The following is a 12,139-nucleotide window of genomic DNA, read 5'->3' as shown; positions in this document are numbered from 1 at the left end:
TGTAACTATTACTCAGAACAATTGTATCATGATTGGTCAACAGAAAAATAATAGAAATCTGTATCACCAAAACTGTCATTTAACAGAAAAAACTGCAATCACTTTAAAATCCATATGTATATCAAAATTATCTTGAAATTTTTTGAAAAATACAAATGACCAGGTATTGCTTTTTTTTTTTCCTCCAGAGCTCCAGATATGTTTCTAATGAGAAGTCCCATTTAAAAACAACTGGATTATATGAGGATCTTTTACTTTTATCTAGTTTGTCTCACTTTTTCTACTACTATATTCAGTGCTCCCATTTCATTTAGTTTATATTTTCCAATTTCTCCACCTCTTCTTTTTTTATGTTATTTCTCAAGCCTTTATCAAGTGTAGTATAAAGCCTCTGTATACACACATATATAAATGTATAATATATATATTTCAGAAAATAAGAATTTGCTTAACTAAAAAATTTATGACATTTTGATTCCAGTTGTTTGACTTAGCATGAATAGAAAGCTAGATTTTCTAATTAAAAAATAGATATGCAACAAGCAACAAAGATTTACTGTATAGCACAGGGAACTATAGTCAATATTTTATAATAATCTATAATGAAAAATAATATCAAAAATAATATGTGTATATTTACAACTGAATCACCTTGCTGTGCACTTGAAACACTGTAAGTCAACTATACATCAAGAAAAAATATATATTAAGAAAAAGAATAAAGTAACATCACTACCTCTTTGGGGGAAGTAGTAATCCCAGTCAAATGTTCTGAAATACTTCTCTGGCCCTTGTAAAATCCACTTCTGGGATATAAAGGGAAATAATTAGAGATGTGGGTAATGCTGTGGGTACAAGGATGTTTATTACAGGTTATGTATATAACTTAGGAGCAGGGTGTCTACCTAGACCCTGGGGGAATAAACTGTACGCGCTATTTCACTGCATTCCCAATTGTACCATAATTATTGTGGATTTATTAAATGTTGTCTTGAGTCTTGTCTTTCTTTCAACCGTGCAGCTAATTCTAAAGGGTGCTATAAATATGAGGTTGAATACCTGGTGATGTGAAAGAGTAATGATATGTGAGCATGCTGTTGAAGTTTTTTGCTCAACGAAAAAAGCTGACTGCAAAATTCTTCAAGCTCAGTATATCCTGGTTCTCCCTAATGTCTGCTTCCAGCCTCCACCCCCAGCTCCTTTGCTCCCTCGCCACCCCACTTTCCTCCATGCTTCATTTCAACCAAAGCAACCAAACCCCAGGGTGTTGTTAATAGCATACTGTTACTGGAGGGTTGAGTCATGGAGTACAATTAGAGCACAAGGCAAGCAGGAAATCGCTTCACATTTAATATCAGACACTATCTGCCACAGGGAATTCCTCACTAGTGTTCCTTCACAGAATCTACCCTTTCTATGCTTCCACTGTTCCTCCCCAGTTGCCCTCCTCACATTCTGCATGCTCACCCCCAGTCTCTTGAGCTGCTAGCTTAAGCTTTCCTCCTGTTGGGAGTAATTTATTTGTCTTGCCCTGGAAAGGAGTAGGGTTTAGAGGTGTCCACCATTCACACTTTATACAGACCATTAGAAATGCTTCTAAGTTAAAATAAATCTTCCTTGAATGAAATAATACCATTTGCAGCATCATGGATGGACCTAGAAAGTGTCATACTGAATGAAATAAGTCAAGCAGAGAAGGAGAAATATTGTATGATATCCCTTATACGTGGAATCTAAAAAGAAATGATGCAAATGAACTTACTTGCAAAATAGAAAGAGACTCACAGACTTAGAAAATGAATTTATGGTTGCCACAGGAAAGGGATAGTTAGGGAGTCTGGAAGGGTCACGTACACATGACTATATTCAAAATAGATAACCAACAAGGACCTATTGTATAGCACAGGGAACTCTACTCAATATTATGTGCCAGCCGGGATGGGAGAAGGGTTTGGGGGAGAATGGATACATGTATATATATGGCTGAGTCCCTACACTGCTCACCTGAAGCTACCACATCGTTGATAATCGGCTATACCCTAATACAAAATTAAAACTTTTAAGTTTGGGAAAAAAAAAATCTTACTTGAGATGAATTCTATCATCCTTCTAAAGGCAGAAGCAGCTGCAGTCCTGTGAATGTATATATATAAATGCATGTCTCCTTTCCTAGACACATCCTATTTACATATGCATATGGTTAGAAAGCGGAGAAGGCAATGGCACCCCACTCCAGTACTCTTGCCGGGAAAATCCCAGGGACGGAGGAGCCTGGTGGGCTGCTGTCTATGGGGTCGCACAGAGTCGGACACGACTGAAGTGACTTAGCAGCAGCAGCAGCATGGTTAGAAAGAAAGACTGAAAAAGTATACTCCAAAACGTTAACAAGAGTTCATTCTGATTGTTGGAACTACAAGAGCATCTGCTTTTTATTTTTAAGTTTTGGCTGCCGTGTCGTCATTGCTGTTCACGGGCTTTCTCTAGCTGTGGCGAGCGTGGGTGCTGCTCTCCAGTTGCAGTGAGCAAGCTTCTCATTGTGGTGGCTTCTTTTGCTGCTGAGCATGAGCTCTAGGCACATGGGCTTCAGTAGTTTCATGCTGATGTATTTTTCTAAGTCTTCTGCAATGTGTGTATAAAATCATTTTATATTTATGAACCTTGTGTTTTTAAGTAATCATCTGTAGCAACAAAAATACTCTTTTGTTACAAAATTTTACTTTTCAAATGTAAATACCTTCCACATTATCTTAGCTTCCTTTAACCTCAATGCTCACCAGTACATTTAAGGGGAAAATGGGTTTATAGATGGACTTCCCTGGTAGCTCAGATGGTAAAGTGTCTGTCTACAATGCGGGAGACCTGGGTTCCATCCTTGGGTCGGGAAGATCCGCTGAAGAAGGAAATGGCAATCCACTCCAGTACTATTGCCTGGAAAATCCCATGGACAGAGGAACCTGGTAGGCTACAGTCCATGGGGTCGCAGAGTCGGACACGACTAAGCAACTTCACTTTCCATTGTTACAGTTAAAATATGTATCCCAAAGACGTGAACAGGAAAAGATGAAATAAAAAGCAACCATGAACTGATTTATAACATTGATCCTTAGGTTCAAAATGTGGATGAAGACTGGGCTGGATTTACACCAAGTATTTCCTGGATTTATACCACGGGTTGCCTCACAGCAGTGTTCAATCAGACTTGCAGGCATTTAGCCAGATGGCCCATGAGTTTTAATCAGAGATAAAATTTGGTAAAATCTATCAGTCTTGATCTTTAGGTTTATAAATATATTTGTGTCAGCCATTTGTCTATGTAAAGTACATAAGGAACAATCGACTGTTAGGCTGAATCAAATATGTAATAATATCATATCTGGGGGAGGGCACAGTAAGGTGAGTGCGGAAGTACTAAATCGCTTCAGCTGTGTCTGACTTTTTGCAACCATATGGACTGGAGCCCTCCAAGCTCCTGTGTCCCTAGGATTCTTCAGGCAAGAATACTGGAGTGGGTTGCCATGCCCTCCTCCTGGGGATCTTCCCAACACAGGGATCGAACCCATATCTCTTAAGTCTCCTGCATTTGCAGGTGAGTTCTTTACCACTAACTCCACCTGGCCAAGCTCCATAAGTTGAATAGTATCCTCCAAATTCATATCAACCTGGAACCTCAAAGTGTGTCCTAAAACTGCGCAGATATAATTAACTCCTCCATTGGTTGTGAATTTAAAAGAGAATGCGTGTAAGACAAAAAGTGTAGTTAATTAGTAGGAGAGATTACACCAAGGTCCATAGATGCAGGAGGTTCTCATTGGGGTGCTCTCACCCTTAAAGAGGAGAGGGGATGTGGATATCATTGAGTTGGAGGAATGAGCACTTGGGCTTCAGATTGGGTGCCATTTAGTCCCAAACAATATGATATTCCTTTAAAGAAGAGAGCAAGAGGGTACAACTGCACAGCCTTGGCAGCCCTGGCTGGCTGGATGAGAAGGGCTGGGGCCCCAGGGATCAAGATGGATGGGCAACTGAAGATTACCAACTCCCATCAGAGAAGAGAAAGTTCAACAAGTCTGAAAGGTGTGTCGCTGATGAGAGAGCTGTGTGGATACTGGAACAGTCTAAGCAGAAGCTCCCCAGCTTTAGGGTCCAGCTAGAATGTGATTAGAATGGTACACACCTATTTGAAATACTAACCCAAGGCTGCAAGAATCTGACACACCAATATCACCATCTGCCTTGCCCGTCTCTGCAGAAAAGACTGTGAATAACTCAGGGTCAGATGCTGTTTTTATATTTAATACATTCTGCATGGAAAGTATTCAATTCATAGATGATGATAATGCAAAACCTTCTCATCTTCATTGCAGGCAGAGCCAGTAGCCACAGGACCAGGTGGACTGGGTGCCCGATGTTGGTAGCACCCGGCCTGAGAGAGATTTACCCCAGGTTCCTAGATTCAGAGAAGTTACGTGATTAAGATGTTTCCAACCAAATCTCAGTTAATTGCAATTGAAAATGTGGATTATTCCCTTTATGGATCATGAATAGTTTTGTTTTTTTCTTTTCATTCTAAGCAGATTTGTCCCTATCATCCCAGCAGAAATTTGTGAAATTATACCTGTGTTCAAGAAACCCAAAATGATTTAATTAATAACTAAAGAAAAATATAATGCAAGAGGTTAGGAAAAAAGATCTCCTGGGAAAAAAGGATCGATCTGCTAAAAAGAAAAAATGGAGTGCAGCAGTTTAAAATGATAGTACTATTACTCTGTTTATTCCAGCTTTTGATGGAGTAACTCTACTTCAGGTGTGCTCCTATTACAGTCTGGGTCTCTGAGTCTGTGAGACAGAGATAGGGTGGGGCGTATAGTGTATTATCTCTCTCCTGGCTTTGAATGTGAATTCATTCCCTTTCTGTAAAGAAACAGTGCTATTACAGACACCCTCGCCTTCCCAACGGCCCTCCAGTCTTTCTGGGGAACCTCGATTTAATAGGAAGAGTGCCATGGCTCCCTATCAGGCATGCTGGCTGTAGATATCTCTGGCTCTGGGACTCTCTGGGACTAGGTATGGTGAGTGAGACCTCACCTTACGTACAAATTTAGGAACTGCCCCAAAACTCAGCAATCAAGATCAATAATATTTTGATGCAATATTTTTAAAATCTTAAACCAGTGCCCCGCCATAATTCTTTGTGAACAAAATATCAAAATTTGAAGACATGATCAATATTATCCATTTTTCCTTTGGTTTCCAGGTTCCAATATGGCTCTATTTGTTGTTCAGTCGCTCAGTCGCGTCTGACTCTTTGCCACCCCATGGACTGCAACACACTAGGATGCCCTGTTCTTCACTACCTCCTGGAGTTTTGGACTTGCCAGTCTCCATAATCTCAAGAGCCAATTCCTTATAATAAATCTCTTTCTACATGTATCTTTAAACGTCCATATTTATACTTTAATTCTAATAATTCCAACATATGTGGTTTTCTCCATACCTCCAATCAATTAATTCTGACATTATCTACTCAGAGACAGGTCCCACAGGTCAAGTCCTCAGTCCCATAAGACTGCTCACCCCCCTCAACAAGCAGACTTCAGACACCAATTGCAAGTCCAGATTGTCACCTGTGCTTCTGACCAACCAGCTACAGATTCTAGGTTCCCACAGTTGAACCTTCTTCAGGTTCAATTAATTTGTTAGTGTGGTTTGCAGAACTCAGTTTCCTCACTCAATTACAGTTTATTGCAAAGCATCTAATGCAGGAACAGCCAATGGATGAGATGTGTAGGGCAAAGTACAGGAAAAGGGGCACGGAGTATCCATGCCCTCTGCAGCACCCCTCTCCCCAAATCTCCACGTGTTCACCAAGTTACAAGTTCTCAGACCCAATACTTTCAGAGAATTATGGAGGATTCATTACACAGGCATGATTGATTAAATCACTGGCCACTGATTTTAAACTCAGTCTTCCTCCTTTCTTGCCTCCCTGAAGGTCAGTGAATGGGACTAGAAGGTAATCAAGCCCCATCCTTAGGTTACCTAGGGGCTTTGTTTCATTAACAAAAAACACTTTTATGTCTCTTACCACAGGAAATTCCAAGGATTTTAGGAGCTCTGTGCCAGGAATGGAGACCAAATATCTATTCCTTATTATAAATCATGATATCAAGGGGCAGGGGGATAAATTAGGAGCTTGGGATTAACAGATACACATTGCTATATATAAAATAGATAACAACAAGGTCCTACTATGTAGCACAGGGAATTATGTTCAATATCTTGTAATAACCTATGATAAAAATAATCTGTAATATATGTATTATATAATGTGCATATATGACTGGATCACTTTGCTGTATACTAGAAACTAACACAATATTATAAGTCAACTATACTTCAGTTAAAAAAAGAAAATAAAAAAACCATATCACTCATCTCTATTATCTATCTATCATCCATCTGTCTAGCCACCCTACTGGTTCTGCTTCTTTGGAGAACCCCAACTAATACAGATACCCCCTAGGAGCTCTCGTAGAGCAGTGCTCCTCTCCATCATGGTGCGATTCTTCAATTAACACAAACTCTCTGGAGGCTCAGATGGTAAAGAGTCTGCCTGCAATGTGGGAGGCCCAGGTTCAAGCCCCGGGCCAGGAAAGATCCCCTGGAGGAGGGCATGGCAACCCATTCTAGTCTTCTTGCCTGGAGAATCCCATGGATAGAGGAGTCTTGCAGGCTACAGTCCATGGGGTCGTTTAGAGTCGGACATGACTGAGCAACTAAAACTTTCAACACTAAGATCCATGACTGCGCTGCTGGGGCTCGTTTGCCCCTCACCCTGGCATCTCAAGGGCCTAACTCTGTTTCTGGCGTACCAGGTAGGCTTTGGTAAATATGTATTTAATATCTAATGAATAAGAACAGACCCTGCATTTAGGTAGCTTTCAGTCTAGTAGGAAAAGATGGTGTGGCACATGAGTTCTTTAATAGAGACATGCAAACTCTTAGTTGCAGTGGAATCTAGTTCCCTGACCAGGGATCGAACCCCCCGGCCCCCTGCATTGGGAGCACAGGGTCTTAGCCAGTGGGCCACCAGGAAATTCCCTAGCTTTGTACTTTAATCAGGTGCATGGAAGACAGATTGCAGCCAGAAAGGGAATGGAGTCATGGAGCTCAGTTAGAAGTCTTTAAGTCTTTGCCTCCACCATGGTTGAGATGGTGTTAGCGCTACTGCTGAGAAAGACTGATACGAGCTGGAGACAGAGTAGATGGGACTTGGGAACCCAGGGGGACATAAGGCAAAAAGAGAAGATGACTCCAATCTCTGGGCTGGGCAGCCCTTGGTACCACACCCTGATAAAGGAAGTGCAGATGGTGCAAGTGTGAGGTCGTGGGTGGAGGTGGAGGAGCGACTTGAGGGGAGTTGGGAACAAGCTGTGTTTGAAATTTGAGCCACATGGGAAGGAATTAACATTTGTTGAGCAGTTGCCATATCCCAGCTCCCTTATTGGGTTCTTTCTGTTGATTATCTCAGTTACATTTATAACTGGCCATCTAGGAGTTGAGGGTGTGGTTTGGAAGCAAGGTCTCACTTTGATCTCTCAACCATACAGAGGTCATATCCCCATTTCACAGGAGGAAACCCGGAAAGGTCAGATTCCTTCCCCAAGGCCACACAGCTGGGAAGTAGCAGAGCCAGGACTAGAACAGAGAGTCTAGAGAGAGTCTCCCAGGAGAGAGCCCCACCCAAGGCTGCCCGCCCAGACAGAAGAACCCCACATTGCCAATTCTGCAGGAGAAATGGCCTGAGGTTCACTCTTGGGGAAAACACAGGACCATGTGGGGTGACCCCCAGTCTCTCCTTTCCTGTCTGCCCCAAAGGGCCTCTCTCCAAGACTGAGCCACACCCACATTCCCTGCTGCCCAGGACCTCTGCTCCAGCTCCGCCTTGCTGCACTCTGACTTCCATCTTCACGCCCAAGCCTGGATGAAGGCCAGCAGCAATATTCCTCGGAAGACACGGAACTCGGCACAGAGGTGGGGCTTACACGGACCACACAGGACCGGAATCTTACCCTGTACTGGAAAACAGGAAAAAGGTCTCTGAAGAAAAGCTGCAGTGATGGAACGGGGGATATTTGTCCTGGGGTTGAGCGGGGACTAGGAATCGACTCCTGGGCTTTTAGAGCTGTGGACAAAGTAGGAGTCTTTAATCTTCTTAACAGCCTCTGGAGGTGAAATGCAAACCAGCAGTGACTCTGGCCCCCAGAGTCCCCAGCAGTGCCAGGATGGGGGCGGGGCGGGGGGCGGAGACTGAAAGCGTCCTCTGAGCCGGGAGCAGAAAGGAGGAGGAGCAGGAGCCCTGCGGGACACGCCCCTCCCGGAAACGAGCTGCCGGCCCAGAAGCCCCAGGAGCCAAAGCAGGGCCCGCAGGGATGATGAGCTGCCCCTGCTGCAGAAAACTGCACCTCTTTCACAGAGGAGGTGTTTGAAGGGGCCTTAAGGGTTCCATTTCTTGTCCAACTCCTTCACTGTGAAGAGGAGAAAAGCAATTCCTTAGCGAACTGAATCGGAGAAGGCAATGGCACCCCACTCCAGTACTCGTGCCTGGAAAAATCCCATGGACAGAGGAGCCTGGAAGGCTGCAGTCCATGGGGTCGCTGAGGGTCGGACACAACTGAATGACTTTACTTTCACTTTTCACTTTCATGCATTGGAGAAGGAAATGGCAACCCACTCCAGTGTTCTTGCCTGGAGAATCCCAGGGACGGCGGAGCCTGGTGGGCTGCCGTCTGTGGGGGTCGCACAGTGTCGGACACGACTGAAGTGACTTAGCAGCAGCAGCGAACTGAATAGACTTGTCCAAGGCCACTCTGCTGAGAACACAGGCAGGATGAGGCCCAGCCCTTCAGAGTCCAGAGTTCTAGTCCCTAAGAAACTTGGATCCTGAGAGGGTAACAGGCAGGAAGGCCAGGGGTCTCCAAACGGAGGAAATAGGCTTCAAGTGTTAGACATTTTCTCTCACTCTTAAGCGGCAGGAGGAAACAAACTAGTGATATATTTTTTCCCCTTTTCTATACAAATTTAAAAAGAGTCTTCTCTGAAAATTCTGTGTTGCCATAATGACACCTGGTTCCACCTGAACTTAACTTTTCTCAAACCCTGAGCTAACCAATGCATTTTTCTTATGGAAATGTTTGTCTTAAGCTATGTTAATGTGCTCTGTATTTACCCCAGACTTTGTCTTCAAGTGGTTCCCTAAAGACTCAGAACCCACTTGACAAACCAGTATGTTATATATTATTCTCCTAAACTATGTTAATGAAACTATATATTTGTACAGAAATCTGCCTTTCTTCAAGATTCACGTCAATCGCTTTATGGCCCGGGATGGCTCACCTGGTGCCGAGGTCATCTCAAAATGCATCTTGTGGGTGAGGGGCCTGGTGCCATTCTCCGAGTTTTGAGACATTTCCTTTCTTTAATTAGCAGACTGCTAAGTCACTTCAGTCATGTCCAACTCTGTGTGACCCCATAGACAGCAGCCCACCAGGCTCCCCCATTCCTGGGATTCTCCAGGCAAGAACACTGGAGTGGGTTGCCATTTCCTTCTCCAATGCATGAAAGTGAAAAGTGAAAGTGAAGTTGCTCAGTCATGTCCGACTCTTAGCGACCCCATGGACTGCAGCCCACCAGGCTCCTCCACCCATGGGGTTTTCCAGGCAAGAGTACTGCAGTGGGGTGCCATTGCCTTCTCCAAATTAGCAGACTGCTAGTAGCTATGTAACATCCAGCTGAAGACTAGCAGGGGGGCACTCTTTCTTCCCCCTTCTGATGTCTGGGCACTCTTTCTGCCCCCTTCTGATGTCTATGTCAGAAGCTTTCTCTATCTCTTTTATACTTAATAAGACTTTATTGCACTAAAGCTCTGAGTGATCAAGCCTCATCTCTGGCCCTGGATTGAATTCTTCTCCTCCAGAGACCAAGAATCCCAGTGTCTTTCGTGGTTCAGCAACAACCTTTCAATCCCTTCCTCCCCTCAGTCAACTGTTCTGGGCCCTGAGCTCTCAGGCCTGCTTGTACAAGACACCCCACCACCACCACCACCTACCTCCCTGTGAGTCTGGCGTAGGGAGAACTGGGACCCAGGGCTGAGATTCACTACCATCCTCTGGGGCCTTGCTGGGGGGGGCCAGTGAAACAGACACCAGGGGGCCAGACCTTGTTGGGAAAAGGGAAAAGCAGGCACTGGGTGGCGATTCAGGTAATTAACCAGATCACATGCCACACAGAACAAAGGACTAGGGCAAGGCGGTGCCTGGCTGCTCGACCCTCCTTGGTCACACACCCCAGCCTCTGAGTCTCTGCGGCCTCCGTGACAAAGGTGTCCTTGCCCTTCCTGGGAGCTTGTACTCCTGATTCTGATCACTTTGGGGTCTGCTGTTCTCTTCTGCTCGTCCCCAAATCGGGCTGACACTGCACCTCCCAGGCCCCTGCCCCTCCCTTCCTCAGTGGCTGGACCGTGGGCACCAGGACTCCACAGGGGGCTGCGCTGCTAATGGTTCCCTGACCACCGGCCCCACCGACCCTCTCACCCGCCCGGCCTCACCTGGGAGGCCAGCTGTTTGTAAACTCCCCCAGTGAAAACTGGGGGAGAAATGGAAACAATTTGAGGCTCTCTGGTGCTTCCAATGGTAAAGAATCTGCCTGCCATGCAGGAGACCTGGGTTTGATCCCTGGGCCAGGAAGATCCCCTGGAGAAGGGAATGGCAACCTACTCCAGTATTCTTGCCTGGGGAATTCCACGGACAGAGGAGCCTGGTGGGCTACAGTCCATGGGATTGGAAAGAGTCGGACACGACTGAGCGACTAACACTTAGGGTCCCAGCGCTTGTGAACCAGACTGAATATAATAGGCATCAGAAAAGCGAAACAAGGGTGAGTTGTGCAGGAGGGCTCTGAGGTGATTGAGCGGTGGCTTAACTTATCATTTCCTACTTGAAATCGCCTTCTAACAGCTCCCCTGCCTCCAGCTCCCATCTCCTCACCTCTCCCAGACTCAATCTTTGTATAATTGAAATCTGACTGTGTCTCTCCCTTGAGGAAATCTTGCAATAATTTCCTGCCTGCTAGCAGGGGAACCCTGTCTCTCAGGCACCAACCTGAAGCCCTGCATCTCTCCACGAGAGATGGGGATTCTCAGTCCCCACCTGGGACCCTAAGCCTGGCCTTACCTGGAGCTGGCCGGCCCCAGCACTCCGTGTTCCATGGCACAGGGCCTCACAGGTCCTTCCCTGCCTTCTCAGCTGGCTGGCCCCTCTCACCCTTTGAGATTCACCTTCCCAGCGAGGCCTGCCCTGCTCTGTCTGGCACGTGCCTCACAGCTCCCGCCAGCCCTCTGGGCAGACTTCTGGCCCAGCATTTGCCACTGTGTGCCAATGGTCTATTTGCTTTTTCCCCTACCTTTGAGCCTCTTAAAGGCAGGGACCATATATTACTCATCTGTGTACCCAGGCCTGGCTCCATAAAGGCTGAAAGATGAAACCATAAATGAACATAGAAATGAATGCAGTAGTAACACCTCCGCTTACGTACCACCAGAGCCAGCCCAATGAAGGGATCAAGGAGAGGCCAGAGGGTGAGCGCTGCCTTGGTGACCCCAGTGGTCGAATAACCACCACTTAATCCTGGGACCCTGACATGATGGATGGACGCTGTTTCACCTTCAGGCTCAGTGTTTCCTCAGATGGGAGGGGCTGCTGGAGCTGGCCTAGCGCCACCTGGTGAACAGAATCTCCACTGCACTCCCCACCGAGGAACACAGCAACCCTCCTCCATCCTCCTCCCCGCCCCCCAACTCCCCACCCTTCCTGGTGGAGTCCTTGAAGACCCCAGCTGTGGATTGCCAGCCCAGAGGGTACTGGGGTCACCCCCAGAAGGTCAAGCCATAGGGCGTAGGGTGTCAGACCACAGTGTCACTGTCTGGGGAGAGAAAGCTGGAAACAACCTTCTTCTCTTGCCCACAGCAAAATGTTCTCTACATTAACCACCAAGGCCTGCAATTCACCCAGGGGGTGATCTCCTGTATCCTGGAGGTCCAGGTAAAGACACCTGCCTGGAAATCAAAGAACTGCTTCAAAGG

At 45.8% G+C, this 12,139-nt stretch overlaps 1 protein-coding gene across 4 annotated transcripts in view; it reads right to left on the bottom strand.

The window, feature by feature from the left end:
- The window catches only part of SLAMF9 (SLAM family member 9), a 61,261-nt gene extending 52,588 nt beyond the window's left edge, over positions 1-8,673 (bottom strand). For all 4 annotated transcript variants that reach the window (XM_044944148.1, XM_044944145.1, XM_044944147.1 and 1 more), the window contains exon 1: positions 8,073-8,673. The gene's annotated coding sequence lies outside the window, so the exon portion shown is untranslated. The remainder of the gene's footprint in view (positions 1-8,072) is intronic.
- Between the last annotated feature and the right edge of the window lie 3,466 nt (positions 8,674-12,139).

Source organism: Bubalus bubalis, chromosome 6 (genome assembly GCF_019923935.1).
Source record: "Bubalus bubalis isolate 160015118507 breed Murrah chromosome 6, NDDB_SH_1, whole genome shotgun sequence".
In the NCBI taxonomy this organism is placed as follows: Eukaryota; Metazoa; Chordata; class Mammalia; order Artiodactyla; family Bovidae; genus Bubalus; species Bubalus bubalis.
Note: the sequence above shows the minus strand (reverse complement) of the source record. Positions and strands in the feature narration are given on the sequence as shown.